This window comes from Poecile atricapillus, chromosome 5, assembly GCF_030490865.1.
Source record: "Poecile atricapillus isolate bPoeAtr1 chromosome 5, bPoeAtr1.hap1, whole genome shotgun sequence".
NCBI classification, from domain to species: Eukaryota; Metazoa; Chordata; class Aves; order Passeriformes; family Paridae; genus Poecile; species Poecile atricapillus.
This window is the reverse complement of record NC_081253.1, coordinates 3643056-3665609: the sequence shown is the minus strand read 5'-3', so window position 1 is coordinate 3665609 and position 22554 is coordinate 3643056. Positions and strand designations below refer to the sequence as shown.

General features: G+C 39.7%; 1 protein-coding gene across 14 annotated transcripts in view; it reads right to left on the bottom strand.

Annotated features, from left to right (window-relative positions):
- The window catches only part of GTDC1 (glycosyltransferase like domain containing 1), a 303268-nt gene extending 283098 nt beyond the window's left edge, over positions 1-20170 (bottom strand). For 5 of the 14 annotated variants that reach the window (XM_058839517.1, XM_058839518.1, XM_058839520.1 and 2 more), the window contains exons 1-2: positions 19863-20155; positions 10345-10466 (exon numbers count right to left, since the gene is read on the bottom strand). The gene's annotated coding sequence lies outside the window, so the exon portion shown is untranslated. Of the gene's footprint in view, positions 1-1641; positions 1822-10344; positions 10467-19862 lie in introns of all 14 variants that reach the window. The other 9 variants (XM_058839515.1, XM_058839521.1, XM_058839511.1 and 6 more) reach the window with 8 other exon arrangements.
- Positions 20171-22554: the final 2384 nt, after the last annotated feature.

The following is a 22554-nucleotide window of genomic DNA, read 5'->3' as shown; positions in this document are numbered from 1 at the left end:
AAAAAAGTTTCATCCCACCTGAAAACAAGGGACGAACAATTCTAAGGATCCCTTCCAGATAAAATCAAATATTGTATTATTGCAACCATAGTAAGATCGAGAAAGTATGGAATGGGAACGAGCAGATGAAAAGATGCTTCTACATCAGTGAAGCAGCACAGAGGTCCCAGACTGTTTGTTCCATGCTGAACCTCAATGAGGAATAAAAATATTCAGAAGTTAACTCTGACTAAAGTCCAAATAGCAGTCCAAATTCCCTATACAGGCTCTTGGGCAAAGAGGCGTTGCTCAGCCCAGGGTTTTAAAACACACGGATTTTAAAAAATTATCTGGGAAGGAGTCAAATGCTATTTTTCTTTAATAGCTACATACACACTGTGGCTCTTCAGCCAACTGGCAGAAACATTAAACCCCCAAACTTTTATCGCTTTTACAACATGTAGAAGTTATTTTTTTATATTTCATGACTTTAAGAAGTACAACTAAACAGAGCACTCCTGTAATTTTCTAATTATATTTTCTCAAGTTTTTAATGTCATAATTTAAATTATGAACTCTTTATTTCAAGCTGATTAATTAGAATATGTTCCATTTGGGGAACAAGAGTTCAATATCCCACTATCAATTAAACAAAATGCACTCCTTTAGCTTAAGATTAAAAACCAAAATGCAGCCAAAAAGTTTCTTCCTTGTATCTGTCAGATCACAAAAGCATCCAGTACAGCAGGATAAGGTTGCCAGAAAACCCTAACGCTCTCAAAACTATTTTATTTAGTGCAGTGGCTGAGCTCCGAAGCTACACCAGAAATGACACCCGAGCTTTGGACAGTAAGCCTTTTTGCCAATGAATTTCTTGTAAAGTCAACAATTATAATTTATTCTGATCCTTTGTGTCATCATATTAGTAGTTATTTTTCTGCAATCCCAGAGCAGCAACAAATAATGCCATAGAAGAGGACTGATATAATTACAGGCTGAAAAAGATAGGCCAGCACCCTTACACTCAAAACTACCCTCTGTGGCTCCTTCATACCCCATATGTTGCTAATAAAACTGTTTGAATCATACCTAGGAGACAGTTTTACTGATATTGTATCAGGTCCCTGGGTTCTTTGTATGAGATACGATGTCACCAGCACTATAACTATGCAAATTCTGTGATACAGGATCCCACTGGACACAATATTACATACGTAATTCGCAGTATGAAACTGGGCATTAACAATAATTCTAGTGTTGTATAAATGAAACCACTATGTTTATTGAAAAGCTCACCACACAACAACAAAATCAAATTTAAAAAGCAATAAAGAGCAACTGACATGCTCATAGTAAAGATGGCAGCATTGGTATTTTTCCCCAAACAATGTAAATTTTGCTTTGTGTCCATGTGACAATGCTTTACAGAAACTTTTGCCAGTGACACTAAGCAAATGCAACCCCATCAAAAATATTAAAAAATGACTTTGAATAGGAACTTACAGAGTCCCACTTTTAGAAACAACCATGTGATGTTCAGCAAGAATCACTATTCACACACAAGTGGGATTCTCAGCTTCTGCTACTAATCATGGAGGAAATGATAAATGATAAAGACTAAGAACGGCAGCAGTGAAAAAACAATAGCCTGGAGATACCAACCCACATCGTGCTGAAGCACCTCAGGAGAATCATCTTGTGGTCAGAAGACACCTGTGCTCCAATCCTGCATCAGATCTCTGAGTGACCTCAGGCAAACAAGATTTCATCCCAGCTGGCATCATGTGAAATAGGGTCCCTCATCTTTTCCTGTGGCCAATGATTTATGCACACAGCACATACCTGCAAAAAGGCAGGTCAGAGACCTTAAGATCAGCGTTGGAAGAGACAGAAAGGTGCAGTGAGAAACCTGTCAGCACAGGCAGCTTGGTGCACATTCTTCTTATCCATATTTCCTGTGAGCTCTTCCCTTCACTATTAATTTATTGGTTTGCTGCAGGTGAGAAGTGCTAGAGCTTGTAAGGAGTCTATTTTTGAAAGAAATCCAGAAAAAAGTAACAGGCTGGCATGATAAAGTGAGTCTGATAAAGAGCTAGACTGAGGAGATTAAAGGATGCTATTTTGCCAAGGTACCGTGAGAATTAATAAATCAGATCATTTTATAAGGTAAATTGTACAGTAAATTTGTATTGTAAATTGTCTAATACATATGGGAAAAGCCACAGCTCAGTATTCCCTGCTAATATTTTCAATGGTTTCAAACATTGCTACCAAACAAATGACACACAGTGCAAGTAGCTAAGGAGTCTCACTCTGAGAAGCTCTAACTTTAAGTAACTGATGAAAAACAGAGTTGTAACCAGGCACTCAGAAGATAAAGAACTGATTGATTCCTGTCACTTGTGTGCTTCCACTACTTAAGTGGCAGCTTAAGCAGTAACTTCTCAAGTTTTCCACCAGTCTCTCTGCAATACAAAAGCCATAACAGTTTTATTCTGCCTAAAAATCAATAAATAGCAGCTTAGGTGACATCTGACAAGGCAGAAAGCTCACACTTCTTCCCATCAGCATTCTGCCCTCTGGTATTGCTGCTACATTTTATCATCATGCAGTTCAGAGAATTATATACCTATTTCCAAAGTTCGAAAAAAACAACCCCCTCCTTCCCAAATATGGCCCAAAGCTGTTATGAAGCAACTTATTTTTAGCAAAAACACTTATGCAGATACTTAATTTTAATTAATAGTCTCACTGACTTCAACATTTGCACAGCAAGACAACTCCACGCTTCAATTAAAGCCTGCACAGAAATACTGTGCTGATTCATGGCCAAAAGCATGACAGGAACATCATTATATAAAACGCTCATAAAATTTAAAGAAAAAAATGTAACAGGATCCTCACCTTTAAACAGAACATTAGACACCCTCTAAAACTCACAGCTTGAGCAGAACTTGCAGGTTGCTCAATATGTGAATGCTGGGGGTAAGACATATTCAGTGAAATGATTTCAGAGCGGGCAAAAGAATTTTGGGGAAGTATCTTTAGTGGAGACTACAGCAGGCCAAGATCTCCAATCATGGTATCTGCCACAGCTGGATTTTCAAGACTGGAAGATTCTTTACCAGGGAAGTGGAAGCAGCTGCACTTTTACTTCTGATTTTTTCCATTGTTCACACAGCACATAAATGAATTTTTATCAATAACCAAGTAATTATATACAGGCCAATTCAATCAGAGATTATACTGGGCATCTTCAGCAGACATTCACTTCCAGAGAAGAGTCACTCTTAGTTACAATTCTGCCTATCAAAACATACCTATAATAAATCTAATTTTGAAATAATATGATACCTAAGAAACATAAGCTTTATTTTCACTGTTTATGTAGTATCATAAACTAAGCTTTACTTTTTAGGCATAATCCTTAAAGAGAGTTGGCAACAGTTTTTTGTAACAAAATTCTGGTCCTGTCTATAAGCAAAACTATGGCACTGATGGCCTGTGACTCACAACTACCAACTAAGATTTTTAGAAGTGTAAAAAAGCCAGAAGAGCAGAACAAAACAGCCTAGGTGACAGAACTCAAGTAATAAACAGATAGAAACAGGTAGAAAATGAACACCTGAGCATTTTCTTACAGGAGCAATTTCTTCCCAGGACATCCACTTCTCTCCAGCTCAGCACTAGCCCTGCCAGCCTGCCCACACATGAGCTAAAATAAAGCCCAGCCAGACCTGCCTTGGCTCTGCAGAGCAGCAGCTTGTGCATTTCCCCAACCGTTTCACACCTAATTTACAGAGTACATTTATCCATGCCTGTATTGCAGAGATCTAACCTGGGGAGTGACTAGAATCAGAATCATTTAATTGATTAACACTTAAGTGAGATGCAGAAAGCAAACAGAACACACTGGAAGACTTTCTGAAAATGCATTATTTTTATTCCAACTCCATTAAGCAGTCCAGCACTTTTGAAGGATTAATGAAAGAACTATCAAGAAATAATACAGAAGAGGAATGCTGAGTCTCAGGGAACATGCCAACACATGATGAAGTGCAGACACCTCTCTGGTAGTAATGAGTCAAGCCAGGATGTTCAGAGAACTACAGGGACATGTGAATTTGTCCACTTGATCAGTTACAGAATTTATTTGATTTTTATGAAAGAGCATTTTGATAATTCCTCCCTGGATCACAGACTGTAGCACTCATCAACTTAAAACAGTCATTCTCACAAAACTCACAACACATTTTTTCACACAGAAAAGTCTACTAAACATCCAGAGCTGAAAACATTCACCTTCAAATTAATACCAAAAAGCAGGCAATGAGTGTATGTATACACGTAAGGATTATTTCCATAAACCTTGTGAAGCAGGACACAATGTTTCATTTACAGCTGCTATTTTTTTTTCAGCAGGAACTGCAGACAAGCCCAGGAAAAGTAGGAGTAAATAAGTTTCTAAACAAACACTTACAGAGATTCTTTTTAACAGGACCAGACAAAACATTCCTTAAAGTTGTATTTACAAGCCCAAGCTGACCTCAGGCACCACACTGAGTATGGATGAGAACCTACATGGATACTGACCTTAATAATACTACAGGGGCAAATTTTGCATAGGGGAGAGTTGCTCTTGAACAAATGTTTTCCAATGTATTAGGCATAGAGAAGCTTTTTTTCTGCATCAAGAACCACACGTCACATTCCTTAAACTGTTTCTTTTCTCGAGCAAATACACTGTGGAAAACCAATAGAGGATGCCCCTTGGTGTTTCTCTTTGAGGTTCCCAGCTGTAGTTTGCATGAACAGTGAAAATATATGGATTGCTTTTCCCCCCTCCAAAATTACAGTCACATGCAAAAAAAAATATCCTAAGTGATTAAAGAGGCCATCAACACTAAGAAGTTCTGATGGAGTTTTTTTCTGATGTTAAATCAAGTGCCACAGAGCCCACACTAATGCAAAAACAGGGAGAGCTGAGGATGACAAGCAGCAGGAATGGCTGTGTAAGATGCATGAGAATCCAGGAACAAATCTGGTGACAGGTCTAATTTAACACAAAAGGAAATAAACACTAATTCCACACTTACAGGCCTTCCTAGGTCTAGTTATGCATAAAGAACATAAAAAGGAAGTGAGATATATTTAACTGTGCATCCCAACATCAGTCTCAGTTGAGAAACTTCACTTGTGACCCTGAAACATCTGCAGCCCCTCTTCAACAGGAACAACTTTAAGGTCATAATTCCAGGCAGAATCACTGTCCAGCCAGGCACAGAATGATGTAGGACTGTTCACTTGTATCATACCATAGTTCAGACATTTTCTCCACATACTCTTGGACCTTTTTACCGACTCAGGAGTAAACAGGCAAAGGGAAGAGAGCTGGTCTACAAAAATAGTAATGGTCTACATCTCAAAACCCTAACTGTAAATCATCTCCCTGATCATAATGAAATGAACCAAAAGTTTAATAAGATTGGACACATTTAATTCTTTATACTCCATAGATTAAAGAACAATTAAGAGGCTGGAAGCTGAAAAGTGGCTTAAGCTAAAGTTACACAATTTTGTGGACAAAATTCATTTGGCCACAGGAAAGCATTTACATATTTAATATAGGATATTTTAAATAGGTTTTTATTGGTCTAAAAATAGCATCTTGAATAGATTATTATTGCAGTAAAATGCTTGCTTTATACCTTAGTAATGAGATCACCAAATGTAAAAAAGCCCACATGCAGAATGTGCAGGCTCTTGACCATTTCTCTCTGCCTTAAACTCCAAGTTGCAGAGCTTTAGACCACCATATTCAATTAAATCAAATTCAGACTATCATTTTCTAATACTTTCTTACAGTTAAATCCAACACTGGCCAGTGCTTACCAGGTTACAATGCTAAGCAATTCAAGTGATAATCACAATGATGAATGTGCAATCTAATGCCCGTTTGCCTTGATTTATATGAACCATCACATATAAGCCTCATGCATCCATTTTAAGTCACTGGGAAGGATCATATTTTTCCTGATCTGAATCACTGTTTGGTATGCACTTAGGCACTTCATTTTTATATTTTTTCATTAACCAGAATCAGTCTTTGCACATAGTGGAAGATGCCTGGGGCTGCACAGTCCTCTGCAATCTCAGCAACTGGCCCTCTCATTCCCTGTGATAGTTACGCTGAACAAAATAAGATCAACCAAATTTCCAACTGCCCTTCCAACTGTGGGAGAAACAGATCAGCCTGTTCTTTACTTCTGAAGTAAAGGTCCCAAAAAGGTCAGCCTTTCATATGAAATACAGATCATTAACACTGGATACACAACTATTATGATGCTTGCTTTTTGTTTGCATAACAGGGATTTGATTTTACCTATTTCAGGATGTTCTATACATTATATATATTGTCTTTAAGGTCTCTTCCAAATCTTTCTATGATTCTAAAAATGCCCTAAATTAGTACTTTCATGTACTACTCCTCAGCTGGAAATAACGCTCAATAATGTAGAGCAATTATGATTTTTATTGACAACACAATAGTTTTGTGGTTTTTGTACACTCTTTTGTGTACTAGAGAGGCTGAATGAAATCACACCTGCTTACATGCAGATTCTCACATTATGTGAGTTAGATGCATACACAACACAGAACAACTGACTGCTCATTCCTAAATGTGTCCAAATTCCAATTAGAATAAAATCACACAATTCTCAAGTATGTGAAAAGATAACTACATTAAATGATGAGAATTCAAAGGTCAAAGACCCACTTTGAGAAGTGCTTTAGCCTGATTTGCACCCACCTTTTTTCATAGACTAACTGTAGAAACAGCACCCTAACAATTATAATTTGTGACCTTTAAACATAAATTATAATTTCTTAGGCTCATTCTTTCATATTCTATCCTATATTCTTCCAAATAAAAGCTGCCCAAAAATACTTTGCATGAAAAACTAAATGTTCCCAGTGACAACTCTGATCAAGTCATTCTTTGCAGATGAACACTGAAAGATGCAACAACAGCAAGAACCACTAGTTATTCTTATAACTTCAAGACTAAACCCTAAATATAGTATGTTTTCAAATTCTCTTTCCTAAAATTCAAGTAATATGTTCATTGCTTTAACTGAAAGCTAGCAAAGTACAACTTGTATTGTGCTGCAGGCCATAAACAGAATGTTCTTTATTTGAGTCATGGTTGGATGAGGATGAAAAGTAGTTTTTGAAAATTTACAACAGTTTTGACACTACTGTGTGTTTATCATTACAAGTTATCCCTCTCTATTTATCAGACTGACTCTAGACCTTTCACTACCTTCAAAAGGACAATTTTTATCAATTCTTCATGTCCTTACAGCTAACCACAGGAAACTGCATAGAATACACAGAAAATCCTTAGCTGAGAAAGAACATGGATAAGAGAAGGACCCCAGTGTGTGCTTCACTAAGGCAAGAGAGCCTATGATTTAAAAGTAACATTTAGTAATTAATTTGTCTTTAGCACAGCACTCAGTGGCATTTTGCTACCATTTACCTATCCTGAGTAACCATTCTGCTACATAAAAAATGTTCCTAAGGAAAAGGAACTTACTGGAAGCCCTTTCTCCTCCACCCTAAACTGACACATCACCAGCACTGCTTCCAGTACTTCACAGTAGAGAGCTATATTTTGCTTGTGAATCCCATGGAAATCTTTATTTCTCTACCCCAAGCAAAGCATTCCTCAAAATAAAACTGTTCTTAGACTAATTTCTGGGGAGTATTTGGGAGGCTTGGTTTCATACAAAACAGGTTGTGCTTACCTGCCTGTGATGGTCTTTGTTAGTTTTGTTAATTGAAACACTGGATTTACAGTTGGAAAAATGAAGTCTCAATTATGGAGCAATTTCAATATCTAATCTTCTAAATTCAACTTTCTGAAAGATGGAATTACCAGCCCTCATGTCAGTCTTTACTGACTGCACCAAGATGCAAATACAGGTCTACAACATGGACTACATTATTTATTGCAGGATAAACACCAACCTGCAGGAAACATCCCTGACATCAGACTCTGCAGGGGCCTCAAGGAGCCATCATGACTACAAAGAATTTTTTTAACAGAACCTGAAAGGGCAAGGAGAGCCTACGACTGATTCTGGAGCTTCCCAAATGACCCCAGGGTGCTAAATCACAGGTAGAAATGCAGATAGTCTGTCACTACATGCAACAAAGCCTTGCAGGAGCAGGAGCAAACGGAACCCTAACCTTTCTGCAAGGTGCCATACTTCCAGCTTATGGGTAAGGCAGCATCAGAGACAAGAAACTGCTACTGTTTTCAAAGACTCGAGACTTAAAGGCTTGGCTAGCAAAAAATTTTCTCCCCCTTTTTTATCAGGTACCCCTTTGTGTGGGATAACACAAAAAACTTCCAACTTAGGTGATTCTTCAAAAGACTTCAGGGAACACCTGAAAATTTTGCAAGATGCTAGACAGTAACACCAGGGCGTGAAACACCTACACTGCAATGAGATCACCTCAAACAAGATGTCCCAGCTTGGACATACAATTAAATGTCCCATTAATTTTTTTGTATATGTGTACAAAGACTTCACGTGCTTACACAAAAACTCAGCAAATTAAAGCTATTATGACATGAGCTACAACACAGCATTTTTCTACCTAAGAGGAAGAATCAACCAATGTTTCTGTAACTTCTTTTCCCAGGATTTAAAAAGGTTTCTGTACACTGTCTTTGTGAAATAAGCTGAGTAATAATTACCTCATCACATTTTCCAAAAACTTGTCACTGTGCACTGCAGACAAAGAAGAACCACTAAAACTTCTCTCAAAGCAAGACAGAAGCAAAATCTTAGTCACTTCTCCACATAACAGAGGTTTTCCAAGCAGTTTACCAAAAAATCAAGACATATTATTTCTCAAAGCAAAATAACACATTGCACTTGGAAGATGTGTGCTCTCCATACTGATCAACACCTGTTACGTACCTGAAGGGGTTTCTTGAGCAAGCCAAGTCTCCCCAGGTGGTAATTACACTGATCAAATCATCCCCACACATGTTGAAAAAATGGAAAGCAAGAAATAAAGGTAGTCTTAATGGATCAACAGCTTCTTCTGATTTCATGCAGCATGTGAAAAGAATAAACATGGAAAATTCTGGCGACACATTAAGGCAATTCTTACACCCAAACAATTTGATAATGTAACATTGAGTATGAAGCCAGTTTTTTTTCATAAATAATGATCTAAACAGAATACTAGTCAATTCACCAAAAGATATCAAAGATATCCCTTTATTACAAATGATCCAAGTATCCCCCTTGAGGCTGTGGCTATCAGAAAGCATTTAGTTGGCTCTCCAGCCAATAATTTTCGGATCTGTTTTATTAAGAAACTGTAACACATTTTCAATAACTTTTAGCTTTGCTATACAGAGCAACAAATAATTTCCCAGAACCCTTTGGAAAAATCTGACATGCGAAATGATTCTCCAGTCAACTTGTGTATTATTAAGATGAAAAAAAACCCCATATATCGGATCATTTGATCACTGGAGAGAATGGCAAAGTATTGGGAGCTTCAGGACAGATGGACGAACTTCAGGTCACATAAAACACTACCAAGGCTGTATTTGAAGAAAAATGTGAAAGTTTGTGAAAGCGCCCCGGGTGAAAATACTTTGTGTTGCTAAGAAACATCATCCCTGATGATGGATGAATTAAATTGTCTCAGTTAGCAGAGCCAACGCCAGGCATCCCTCGTTTATTAGGAGAATGTTTTCTTGTACTGGTAATTTATTTCAACAGCTACGTACAAATAAAAAGCCCTACCTTAAAATGAAACTGAGAATTTCAAACTTGCATAATTAATGCTACAAAACAGACTAGAGTTTACATCTTGAACAGAATTTAATAACTAACATTTAACAATGTAAACTCTAAAAATGAATATTAATACATCCAGACTATTAAGAACTTATTTTAGGATTGTATGCAGTGAATTATACTGTTCAACTCCCAAAATTACTCTATGTACAATCCAGTGAAGTGCAAAACTCTTCAAATATTTCTAAGCACCAAACATTATCAAGATTCAGGTAATCAAATTTTAAACATCACTGAGAGAAAAGCATATTCATTTGTCACATATTGTTATGATGACAACAACATAAAAACTATGCACAAAGAAATTATGGAAACCACATTCTTTGGTCATGTGGACATTGTCTTAATGTTTCTTCTAGTTACTTTTTTAATGTCTTACTTACTGTTTCTCCTGCAGGACAGATTTTTGAAATTAGAGAAGTCAACCTTTGCTTTTCTGAAGCATTTGCTGTTGAACTCCCACAGATCATACCTGCTTTGCCTGCCAGGCACTGCGTTCGGTGAAGTTCTTTCAAAGGTACAGATGGAAAAGAGGAAGGCCACCAGCTCCTCTCTTCCCACCAGCTGCACATCAGGCCAGAGGAGCTCACCCACCTGAAAGGAGAAGGAACAGCAAGCACATCTCACCTGGCACAGCCTTCAGAGCAGGACACAAGAGCAGAGGAGAAGCACAGCAAGTGGGGAGCCCCAATATAAGAACAGTCCCAAGGTCAAGAAGTAGCCCCATGACTGCTGCTCAGAAATGAGGGAAAGGGCTTCCTTCATAACCCAGAGAGGAATATGCACAATTTAGTGCCACTCAGAAACCAACACAGTTGATGCACTGAAAACAAACCAAGTGCAAAGACCCATTTTCCAAGAACACAGTTGGCAAAGGGGATAGTCATTAAAGAAAATGAATTTTCATTTGTCTGATGCCAAGGCTTTGGGGCTTTTCTTCCTACTTACTAGATTGTGTTCTAATGGAGATTTCAAGTTGTAAGTCCCAAATTTTAGCCCTGCAGAGTCCAAGTTAAGAAAAAAGGTGGAAAACCCTCTATAAACTGTTCTTTGGATCGCATCACAGCTTCCAAGTCAGAAATTACCACACACAGCTACATGCCAGTAATATACTCAGCTAGTCAATACACAGAGGCAGCCACAGAGGTTCTTCATCCCAAATAACCCCACCACGGAGCAGAGTTACCACTGGAGAGCCCAAGGAGAAGTATTTAACAATGATACCAATTTGGCTGTGCTAGAAGAGATGTGTTTCCTGTGGGCCTAATAAGGAAGAGCTTTACAATCTGAGCAGAAGCCTTTCAAAACCTCAGAGGACATGTCTTATCTGCACCACTTCTGCTTCTGGAATCCCAGAAATCCTGAAGACAGAAGGCAGATCAGACTGCAGCTTTCCTAGGCACAGATGTTGCAATCACATCTGCCTTAACTGTAAGCCAGAGTCTTTGTGTCTTCCCAACTCTGTCAGCATCTCTTAGTTGCTTTAGTTTTGGAAATGCCAGGGCAGAGGATAAAAGTGTTTCTGATCACATCAGGTGTAGTAAAACACCAACATAAAGACATCTGCAGATTATATTCCAAGCAAGTAGCAAGAAAGAAAAGGCTTTGAAGCAGAGAGCATTTCTTCCCCTTCTCCCTTGTCTACATGTTTCATAAAATAACACTTCAAATCTTGAGATCTGATTTATCAAAGTTGTTTTGGTTTTTTTAAAGTGTTGATCTAGCAGCCATGAAGAATGACCATTTGTGAGTCAGAAATAGAAGCATAATTAAACATGATTTTTACACATCACTCAGAGAAATTGAGGCACCCATGGACGCAGATCCGTGCAAACATTCTCCAAGCTTTTTTCAACTCATTAAAAATCCCCTCCCTAAACACCTATAGCTACAAGGTGTCAGATTTTATTTATCCCATTTCAGACTTCTCAATGCAAAACAGATACAGACAGAAAGAACCAAGACCAGCAACACCTTGACCAAAGACAACGAGGGAATCAGAGCACAACCCAGCTATGCTATGACTCCAGCTCCCAAGGTTGGGTCTGATACAAGGTAGAGGTCACAGGATTCTCAATATAATAGGCTTCCTCTTGGCATTTTTAGTTCAGGATTATTTAATATTTTAATCACTTGGATGACGAATAATATAATTGCAAAATTTGGTATTTATCTCAGAAATGCTGCAAGCATTCTGGGAAACAGAGTCAGAATTGAGAAAAGTAGGACTAAGGAATAAACAGCAAAACTGAAATTGGGGTTTTAATACTGAATTGAATGCCAAAATTGATAAATAATTCAAATTTATAATAATAATGATAGGAGCATCATATGAAAAACATCGTAAGATTTACTCTGTTCATCACAGATCCTAAGGCTGTACATTACACTCTGGTTTCAATACAGGCGTAGGAAATGAGCTCAAAAGAAAACCTAAGCAATCTGGGGGAGTTAAACAAGGAGTACAAAAAAAAAAAAATGTAAAGAAAGATGAGACAAGCTTCAAAATAGGTTAACAGCAGTTACAAGAATCATGTCTCACTACTGCAATATCCACTGCATCAAAAAAAAAAAAAAAAACCAACCAAAAACCAAAGCAAGTAGTTTAACAGGTTAGGAAAAAAAAATCAGAATAGTATTAGAGGAAATATGCTACCTCTAGGAATAGTTAAACAAGGGATTGGGTTATGGAGGGGTTACACAAATCTCCACTGATTGTTTTTAAGACCTGGTAAGAAGAACATGTCAGGAATGGCCCGTCCATCTCTCTCTGGCTTGACACTGAACTACACGCTCACACATCCAGTACAGGGTCTCAGCACAGAGCAATGACCTCCCGAGATTCCCGTTTTCTTTCCTAAACTTAAAGGCTGCACAAGTTTAGGCTCCTGCCAGGCGACTCAGCAGGTGACCTGACTGCTCCTTAGAGCTCCAAGCAGGCTTTTGATATCTCTCTTTTCTAAATAGCCCAGGCAGGCTGTGATTGACAATTTTCTCTCACATGAAGCATGCTACCTTAAATGTGGAGTACTCGGAATGATCCGCCAGGGAAATAAAGTCAAAGTACAGAGAAGGCAACGTCAACCGGTCCCAGGAATCCAGTCCTGGGAAGAAAATCACAACTGCCAAACTGGGCAAGGATGAACATCCCATTAGTACCTAGAAATACAGATAGTTTTCTTTTCTAGCACCTCCAATAAATAAGCCTTAATAAAAAGAAGTATTTAACAAAGTACTTAGAGAAATAAGGAGGGAAGGTTTGACGTTCTTAAGCTTATTTTCACAGCGGTATGAAAGGAAATGAGGTAGAGTCAGAGCTAATTCTCCTTATATAATTTCACATGGAATGATTAGTTCTGCCCCAACAGTAACAGCTTTCCAGAGGGTCCTACTTGTCACCAAGATTGCATACAGATGCTCTAAGTGTAGCTTCCCCTATTCTCTACTGACAACCAACCTAAAAGGCCAATATAATATTCATTTTGCTATAGAATGAAATTCACAGCATGAATAGTAAAATAATGTCAGAGCTACCATGAAACTGCAGTTGTGTGTTGGGGGCTGTGACTTTTAAAAGTTTAATCACAAAATGGATTCATGGAGAGAAGCGTGCAGAGCAGCTTTGTGCTTCAGCAACATCCCATGGCCACTAAGGATATCCAAGAGCTCTGACTGGACAAGGAGAGGGCAAAGGCACAGAGGGGCATTCAAGTCACATGCCCTGCTGAATATTTTCCTTTAGAAGGCAGGTTTCAATCATTACTGGGTTAATGCCCCCCTCTCTTAAGCCTGATTAGGACAGACATTCCACATGCTGAAGGTGCTGGAATTCCTAAGTCACCTGGGTCGCTTCTGGGTGAAATACCAATTACTGGGAATTCATCTCAACAAGGCTCATAAAAAAAAAGCCTTTAAAGACACCCCTCAGCCCAATGGTGAACATATAACATGGATAATCCTAAAACTCTTTGCAAAAAAAAAACTTGTAATAGGTATTAGTACTCTTATAAAGCACTGCAGCACTTTGTGCTTAATTCTTAAACAGACACTGGTAGAAAAGCCATACTCAGTTCCAAAATTTCTACTGCAAATTTCAGTTCATCTACTATTATTCCTGGTTTTTAATAGATTTATAAATTTCAAATATACAGAATAGTAAATTTAACTATCAATGAAAAATTTAAATCACATGCCAAAACAGCATGCAAAATAATAGCGTACAAACTTTAAATGTGTGTACTTTGCAGTTTTTAGCACAACCATTTGTTTTACAAAAGACCTACAGATTAAATACAAAATACACTATTAGTTTTAGGCACAAGAACAACCAATTTTTTATGCCTTGCCAGAAATAATGACTAATTAGGGCAGCACCACCCTGCAGTCATTTCCATAAATCTTGCTTTTACATTTAAATCACAACAAGAAGAAAACTGACTTAACAACAACAAGAGCACATTTCTCATTAAAGTTTTCTTAAAGCAAGATCAGGACAAGAAATTATTCTGTAAAGGCAACAAGCTGATCTTATTGTTTATTTGGAGAACTTTAACTGAGACCAAACACAAAGCTGTACTCAGAAATTTGCTGTATTAAACTGCAATCAGCCAGGCAAAACTTTCAACTGGGAAATCATAAAACACAGAATTTCACAGGATCTTGATGGACTTCTTATTTAGCAAAGTCATCTCACAGCATATTCTTTGTGTAAACCTTGAAAAGAACCGGAATATAAAAGATGCAACATGTTCAACTACTTGTTCAATTTTTGGTTTTAGGCATATTTGTATGTAAAGTAAATATTAAAGCAGAAAGATACATAGGAAATACAATTCAGATGAAATGAGGAGCTGTACTTCAATTAAGATTTTTGTTCTAAAATTATGGGAATTATGGTGCTTCTGAGAAATCACTTCCTTAATTATATATACTAGGCAAGATACTTAAAACATTTTATTTTCATAATGCGACAGGGACTTTGTTTCTCTTTTATTTACAAAGGTGTCACCTGGTAAATAAACACCAATAAAACAGAATCAGGATTTATAGAATCACAGACTCCACAATAAGATTATTAACACACAACTCTGAGGTTAGCTTTTTTTCTCCCCCAAAACTGATTGGAAAGAACAGGATAAAGTGGAAACAGGAAAATTTTCTAAGAGGTGGTCTAGAAATGGAGCTAAGCCACACCACCACTGCTCTGGCTAATTATCCATTTTAAAGCGCTTTAAGCATTCCCAACTATTTCCTTTTGCATGTACACGCAAAGGTTTGTGATATTCTGGAAGTTCTTCCATGCAACGGCTCTACAACAGGTCTGTTTCTAATGTGTGTATTTCATTAAGCTTTAGGGGGATTAACCAAGATTCTCAGTTCTTGAGGAAAATAAGGCATGGCAACATTGAGGTCTTCAGCCTTCGTTCCAACACGCTTGACCGCTGAATCCTGCCAGGGTGAGTCATGCCCAACATGGGACACGGATTCCATCTCAAGAAGGAATAAAACACTGCATCATATTCAATCTGCATCCAATTACTTAGGCGTGAACTCAAAGGGTGTGTTTTTATCTCAATGACAGCTTCTAAAAATGACAGTGAAAGAAATCTTACACTCTGGATGGTGTTTTATCCATCAAGACCATGACCACCACACATTTTCTGTTGCCAGAGGCATGGCCAAAATGACCTTCTTAAGAACCGCTGTTACACCTCCAAGAAGAAAACATTCCCATGGTATTCAGGGCAATTTCATACTTGTACCATTGAGCATCAGTAACACAGACAACCTGCTGCACAAACAGGCACTGACTGCCCAAAAATAACCTTGGAACAAAACTGGAAAATAGTATGTGAAGCCACGCTGGTTACACTGGTGTAGAGCCACAATACATACAGATGTTTTCAGATGCAAAACTAATTAAATTCCCCTTTTTTGGGTCACTATAACATTTTTTTCACAACAATTCAGCAAATGACATATGTAATAAATTTTACATGTTTGATTATATGCAAAGCTATACACACAAATATTTAAATCAAAGTTGCTTATCCAAGATCTACTTACTTCAGGATTTATGTATCACAACTGTTTGTGTTCTTTGTTTTGACCCTAAAAAAAATAATTACTAACGGGAAAAAATACAAACCACCCTTAGTGCCTGGCCTTGCCTGTTTTCCTCCAACTTCTGCATTTCATCATTAGTGTTACATACTTCACTGTTAATTTTAGACATTCCTCCAGCTCTCATTTGGACATCAAAGAGCTACTCATACCCAAAATACCAGCAATCTGAAATACTGGCTTCCCTACTTATTGTCATTTATAACTTGAAAAGATCTTTGATTTCTTGCCTACAGGAAATACTGGTGATCAAAAATAAAACATATATATGCTCCCATGAATTCCTATAGATGGGGTCCAGGATTTAGGATAATAGACTGGAGACGTGGTTTTCAGATTTACATTTCCTACTCTGCCTGGTGCTTCACACGTTTATTTTTACTTTCACATCTGACATGCAGCAATATGGCCAGCTAAGGTGTACGTTTAAGACATCCTTTGATATAAATCCACAGAGATGTGAAATTCACACCGGGTTCTGTGTCCTTGCAGCACTCAGGCCCCACTTCCCCACCGATAACTGCTCCGCTTACAGATGGCTGGGGGCAGCCCAAGGCTGGCTCTCCACAGCCCCTTGTTAACAATTCTGCCATCAAAGATTAAGGTGGCTTTCCTGCTTTAAAAACTTGGTAGAGAACATTTCTCACATACAAATGACAAAAAAAAATAAAAAAAAAAAATAAAAAAAAAAAATAAAACATGGTGGCCAGTTTTTTTCCTTTTCTGAAATGCCTGCTGCATGACTTCCTAACAGCCTTGAGTTTGTATTTACAGTTTGCTCTTCATTTTTTTTAATTATAAATAATATTACATTACACAAATAATTCCAAACAATGAGAGACTCACTCTGTTCAAGTCAACAAACCATTTGCTTTGGTTTTGTTACTACTCCCACTACAAAGCAGCTCATGTCTCAAGCAGTGGAACAGTCAACATTTTAAGACGCTGTTCTTTATACCAGTATCATAAAATAGAATCATTAAACGGTTCAGGTTGGAAGAAAACTTAAATATCATTTTATTCCAATTCCCTGCTATATATCTTCTGCTAGACCAGGTTGCTCCAAGCCCTATCCAGCTTAGCCTTGAACACCTACCACTACTATAACAAAGAATAACTCTCACACCACTAAAAGTTTTCAGTGTATTTCCCTACAACAGAGCACACTTCAGTTCACACCAGATTGTATATGTTACATTTGTGAACCCAATTTTTATAGAAACAGCAGTTACCACCTTTATTTAACCAGGTAACATCTCAAGTCTATGGACAAGACTTCCTCACTGCAATTGGAACAGCTAATCCAAGACAGTATTCCACATTAAATATTTGCTCAAAAGCTGCAGGATAAATGCCTTACCCCCATGGCTCTCCCAAGCTCGACTATATGGGACTGTTTTGGATAAACATATTCTGATTTTGTGAAGCCAAACAAGATGTATAGTTATTTCATTTCCTTTCTGTAATTAATATTCCAGCTTACAAACAGTAAGGAATTTAAATACAGCAAATGGTGCCAGAACTACTGGCCTTCTCTATGTCAGGAAGTGCTTGGTGTTATCACAGCTTCCAACAGTCATTCAGGTTTTTTACAAGGAGCTGATTCTAGGAGCCCTGAGTGAAGAAAAGAACACAAAAAATGTGCTGGTTTGATGATAAAATCATCTATTTAGACACTTTCGCCAGTGAAGGACATTGATCAGAGACCACAAAACTTCACTGCTCTGATCAAAATAGAAAGTTACAAGCCCAATGCCGTAAACTGGGACAGAACCCTAAAATGCTCAAGGCATGTGGCTCTGAGCTATGGGCTCAAAGCACTTTGCAGTCACAGGGTGTAGAAAACATTTATAAAAAGCAAAACCAGGAACTTTTTGTTTTCATATTCTCAAATTTTATTGAGCAGAAATGTTTGAGGATAGTTTATTGCTTTTACCGGCCACTCTAAAACGGGCCTCCAGCCAGCTAGGTCTTTAAAATATGTCTATATCTCTGGTTTTAAAACAACATTAAGGAAGTTGTATAATTTTAACACTGGAGTCTGAGCGACTTAGCAGCAAAAGTGACAGGTTTCATCTGTAACACAGGCACTTTGCAAGTTACGGGCACCACTTTGCAACAGCACCTGTTGCACTAGGTATTGATCCTAATGCAGGCAAGAGATCCACAAGGGTTAATTAACAGGTGTTTAACTCATGGCACATCCCAGGAGACTCAAATTCAGGTGTACCAGACGTCAAACTGTGCATTTTATCAGCTGAGGGAGGAATTTGGTGCCCCATTTGTGAAGTAGCAACGCTCCGAGCTGAGCAGAGTTTTCCGGCTAGGTTCCACTGGCACTGTCATTCATTAAGGGGAATATTGACCAGAAAGCTTGTAAACAAGTCAATTACAAAACATACTTGCATATTGCTACAGTTGTAAACACCAAGGTGCTTACACTCTATTGAGAATACCCTTCACTTTTTTACCCTTTCAATTTCACGCAAACTCAAAAAAACAGGACTAATTTAAAATCCTATCTCCCCTTAACTGATCTGTGCAACCTGAACTCACAGTAATTGAATTGGCTTTAGTACACCTGGAGTTTCAAGAAAGGGGAAAAAAGATGAGGCAAGATTCTACATGAGGCCTTGAAAGTCTCAATTAAACTTCAATATCGTACTTTGTATAGAGGCTCTTTACATAAAAACCCTGTCATGGTTAAGATTTAAGGTTAACCAGGTTAATAGAGTCTAATAAAATAGCTGTACTGAATTATGCCAAGCCATTGTTATAACCCACACTAAAATCTGCTATTTGACTTTACCTGACTATTGGGCTCAACTGTGAACCATAAATTAAGCTTCAAACTCTTTCCTACACTTCTTAAAAAAAACAAAGTGCATGCTTTTGCACCTTAAAAGGTTTCTCTCCTCTAGTCTACTACTCCAGTCAATGCAGTCATGTGTAAAAAGATTTGTGCAGACCTGCCAAGTCCCATTCATCCCAGACACACTTTCCTAAAGTTGGGATGTGTTTATAAAGTATATTTAAGCAGCTCCTCTGCTGCAAAGTGTTCTATTCCAGGGTATACTTAGCTTGTAATAATAAAACCAATTTCCTAAAATCCACACATTTTGTATAAGTAGCACTTTTAATGTTTTTGTTTTCCGTCTATAAAACTTGATGGAATGCCAAAGCTAAGGGTGCAATTTTTCCAGACAGCTTCACCAGCAGAAATGTTCATACGAATAAACATTTTAATTTTAATACTTGGAATCAAACTGGGTTCAGATTTTGCCCCTCCCTTTAACTGCTCAGAAAAAGCAGCCCTTGCCCTGCACACCTCGCATGTCAAAACAAAAGGGCAAAAGACGAGTGTCCGTAGGGAACAGCCTCTCCACGGGCACTCGGACCGGCCGGGCCCCGGCGGCGGCTGCGGCGCGGGGCCCAGGCCCGGCCAGGCCGCGCTGCCCGCCCGCCGCAGGGCCCGCACGGCCCCGGGAAGGGGCCGGGGCAGCCGCAGCCGCTGCCCGCGCTCCAGCCCCGCCGGCAGCCATGTTAGAGCGGCGGGAGGCGGCCCCGCGGCTCCCCGGGAGCGGCCCCTGCCCGCCCGCGGCGCTCCGGGGCACGGCGGGGCCGAGCTCCCCGCCCCGCCGCGGGCCCGTGCTCAGCGCGGCCGCAGGTGCCGGGAGCCGCGGCGGGCGGAGCCGGCTCCTCCGCTGCCCTCGGTTCCTCTCGGCTCCCCCCGCCCAGCGCAGCGGAGCTCGCCCGGAGCCCTCTCCGCCGCCGGTCCTGCAGCCGAGCGCCCGCCCCGCTGACCCCTTCCCTCCCTCCCGGCTGGCGCGGGCGGCCCCGCTCTCACCCCACCCCGAGGGCGCTCACCTCTTCCTCCTCCTCTTCCTCCTCCTCCTTACTCCCTCCTGGAGACCGTCGGCAGCGACGCGCCGGCGTCCCGGCCCCTCCCTCAGCTCAGCGCCGGCCCCCCCTTCCGCCCCGCCGCCCGGGGACCCTCCCTGCCCGCGGGCACTGCGGGACGGGCCCGGGGGCTCCGAGCTCGACAGCCCGGCTGCGGAGCGGGGCACGGGGAGAAGGAACCCAGAGAGAAACCATGCAACGGGAAACGAGCCGTGCGAGGAAAGCGACGAGCGTCTTTGCAAGAGTTTTGGGAGCAGGGAGGGGTGGGAGGAATAAATCGCAAGGAGTTACGCGCCAGGTGGGCTAAATAAAATAAATATATTAAATAAAAAAAATAAAAATAAAATAAATAAAGAATACGGTTTTCTGGGAGAAGCAGCTGAAAAGAGTGACAATCAGGGCTGTTGCCAGTTAGATATGAGTAGGAGGTGTGTGTTCTTTCCGTAACTCGAGCCTTTTCAGGTGGTGCAGCTCCTGGGAGAGGCTGAGCAGGTGTTACCATGGAATCATCATAGATTTGTAAAATGGTTTGGCTTGAAAAGGACCTTAAAGACTTATTTGTTCCAATCTCCTGCCATGGCCAGGTACACCTTCTACTAGACCAGGTTGGTCCAAGCACCATCCAATGGGACCTTGAACACTTCTAGGGATGGGGCAGACACAACTTCCCTGGGCAGCTTGTTCCAGTGCCTCACCATCTTCCCAGTAAAGACTTTTTTCCTAATATCTAATCTAAATCTGTTTTCTTTGAGTTTGAACCCGTTCCCCCTTATTCCGTCACAACATGGTCTTGTAAGTTGTCTCATCCTATTTTTCCTGTAAATTGCCTTCAGACACTGGAAGGTCACAACAAAACCACCCCAAAGTCTTGTCTTTCCAGGCTGCACCATCCCAGTTCCCTCAGCCATATCTCACTGGAGAGGTTCTCCATCTCCCTGATCAACCTGGTGGCTTCTTCACAGGTATAATTGTTACAGCCAGGTGTACCAACCCTCTTTTTGCCCACAGTGATTAACAAACCTTCCCAGCAAAACTATTTTAGAGGAGAGATGTTTTGTCACACTGACTCAGTTTAGTGCGGTGTTATCTCTGGTATGTAGACAGAAACTTTTCTTTTTTTTTTAATAGGAAGTCAAATGAATAGCACCTAATAGAGTAACAAAGCAGAATTTCCAAAGACTACTGCTGTGAGAAGCATCAACACCAGTAACTTGAGGAATTATGTATTTTTTTTCCGTCTTTGGCTAGTCAGTGATTATGAAAGAGTGACGAGAAGGCTGATTTGCATGAGAAATACCCTTAGTATAAGGCAGCCTTTTGTTTCACAAGTTTTAGGTTCAAAAATCCTGGTAAAGTTGTTTTACAGTAGCTTTCCACTGTCCTGCACCTCTGAATTCCTCACACTGCAAAGCTGTGGAAATACGAAAACATCATGAAGGAGACAGTTCTTCATGGGTTTTACCTAGGCAGAAGTGGTAAAACCTGAAAAGCTTTTAATATTTATCATGTGCATTATAAATAATTTTATAAGGTTGTGTCTCTCAGACAGGGTGACAGATGAAGAGGCCTCCAGTCCAGCTGAATGATTTGCCCCTGGCATGTGCTGGAATGCAAACAGGATGTTTTATCCCCAATTTATGGATAGAAAAATTGAGGCAAGGAAGTGAAGGCATTTATTTTCCAAGTGTAGAAGTGCTCATTTGTAAGCAGGCAATTTAGTCTTGAACTTTTTTCTCCTTTTTTTTGAGGAAAAGGACCGTGTATATACAGTTCCCATTGAAACTACACTTGAGGCACCCAAGCAGAAAGACTTTGGCCATACTCTTTTGGGGTCCCGCAGCCCTAATCCCATGTTCTAATTGGCCAGTAATCTGTGGACAGATATTGTAACAGTTCCTTTAGAATATTTTTCTACTTCTCACTCATTTGCATACTAATGGCATAAAAATAGGCACTTCCTGCCAGTAATTAGTTGGAGCCCAGAATTTAAAGAAAGAAAAACACCACAGCATTATGGTAGATGGATGGTACTGAGGAAGCTGCAAAAAAGAGTCACTTCTCTGGTGCTCAGAAAGTGCCTGTAATTTAGAGTTCAAGGCTGGCAACTCTGTTACCTCTGTGTGACAGGGATTAACTGTTTGGTTGGCCTAATAACTTTGCCTCTAATGAGCCCCTCTAATTTTTTTCATGGCAAATCACTTGATCTGTCCTGCACCCAGGCTCACTGCTGTAAAATGTTTTTTTTCCTTCTTTTGCCTTTTTCCCATAAGGAATAATGCTGGCAGTGAGGTCTGTGAGTGGAGTTCCTTGTGGATCACCATGACTCAGACCAGCACAGAGGCTGCTCAAGGGTTGCTCACCTAATGAGGCACTGTGAAACCCATACTGCATCAAATCATGTGAAGTTCTAGGTCAAAAGAGCCCTTTAGGAGCTGCATGTAAATATGGGGTTATTTCATTTCTCACATGTAGACTCGACTGCAAACTGAGCTGGTGATAGCTGGAAATTTTCCTCTTGTGTTATAGCAACCGAGGTAACTTCGGGTTTACATATCACAGAATCATGGAACAGTTTGAGTCAGAAATTACCTTAAAGATCATCCAGTTCCAAGCATCTTCAGTGAGATGGTGAAAATTTATTTTGCTGCTTTCATTCCCC